This window comes from Rhincodon typus, chromosome 8 (genome assembly GCF_021869965.1).
Source record: "Rhincodon typus isolate 14 chromosome 8, sRhiTyp1.1, whole genome shotgun sequence".
Classification (NCBI taxonomy): Eukaryota; Metazoa; Chordata; class Chondrichthyes; order Orectolobiformes; family Rhincodontidae; genus Rhincodon; species Rhincodon typus.
This window is the reverse complement of record NC_063339.1, coordinates 92,622,299-92,623,470: the sequence shown is the minus strand read 5'-3', so window position 1 is coordinate 92,623,470 and position 1,172 is coordinate 92,622,299. Positions and strand designations below refer to the sequence as shown.

At 47.8% G+C, this 1,172-nt stretch overlaps 1 long non-coding RNA gene across 2 annotated transcripts in view; it reads left to right on the top strand.

Moving 5' to 3' along the window:
• LOC125483852 overlaps positions 1 to 425 on the top strand; it is a 65,016-nt gene extending 64,591 nt beyond the window's left edge. Inside the window, exon 6 of one of the 2 annotated variants that reach the window (XR_007262756.1) lies at positions 325 to 425. This is a non-coding gene — a long non-coding RNA (uncharacterized LOC125483852). The remainder of the gene's footprint in view (positions 1 to 324) is intronic. The other variant, XR_007262757.1, reaches the window with a different exon arrangement.
• The last annotated feature ends 747 nt before the right edge of the window (positions 426 to 1,172 follow it).

The window sequence follows — 1,172 nt, the reverse complement described above, 5'->3', positions numbered from 1 at the left end:
CCGGGGTGTATGGGGAATCATCACATATAAACCGCTCTCGCAGGCAGCCACTGCCTTCTTGTGGATCGATGTCGCTGTTTATTTTTAATAGCTGCTAACTGTCAATCCTGTCACTCCTCACCGAACAACACTGTGGGAGACGTGTCACAACCACACAGCAATGAACGCTGGCCACTTTAGCCTTGCTATTGTCCCAATCATAAAATTAGATGCACGTTAAATGAGAACTATTCCTGAGAAGCACCTCTTCCTTAAACAAATTCCTGAACTTTGAACAGACACTTTGAGTTTAGCAACTAACCCTAGGAATATTTCTCGTGACAGCCCCACAGCGGAAGTTACTCCAGCCGGTCTCCGGATGAAAATGAAACACCACACAGGAGGTGAGGAACCGACTTCTGCAACCAACCGCCGCCCTGCTGTAAAGCAGCTTTTTAACTGATCCACCTGTGGTTCAAGACTGGGTTCTGGGAGCAATCCCTACAACAGACACAAGATTATGCAGTGGCGGGATTTTCTGCAAGGAAGTGAAAGTGCTGCAAAACCTCAGCAGTTCAGACAGTATCTCTAGAGAGACGGGGAGAGAGAATATAAACTCCGGCTCACTGACCTTTGGTCTTCAATAACCAGCCGCTTCAAAGCACTGTCCGTCTCAGTCCAGGAGAGACAAACGTTGCTGTTGGTTTGAGCTTGCTCTGTGTAAATCTCTTCAGTCTAACACCATGTAAAAGCAGTTTCCTGGAGTTTCACCATGTTGTTCGTGAAACCACCAGGTCCCTCTCTCCAGCTCCGTCTCACACTTTCAACCCACCGCCTCCTTCCGGTTCAGGCACTCATATTGCGCATACTCTGTAAACTGCCTGGCTCCGGTAAATTGTTCACTCTGATTGGTTCGAGGCCCAGCCAATCCCGGAAAGATAACCGGGCTGCCCTTCTTTCTATAGGCCATACATGCCGTCAATCACCCCAGAACTGAAGCATGCGCGGAGTGAGTATGACATTCAGATGCCAAGGCCCGTTTCTGGTTGTACAAATTTGTTCAAAGGCGAGGAATTGACCCAGAATTCATTTGTACTTCAGTTCGGGAAGGAGGTTTTTCATAAAAACATTTTATGTTATGTAGTCATCCCTGGGGAGGCCAGTATTTACTGTCCATCCCTCATTGTCCAGAG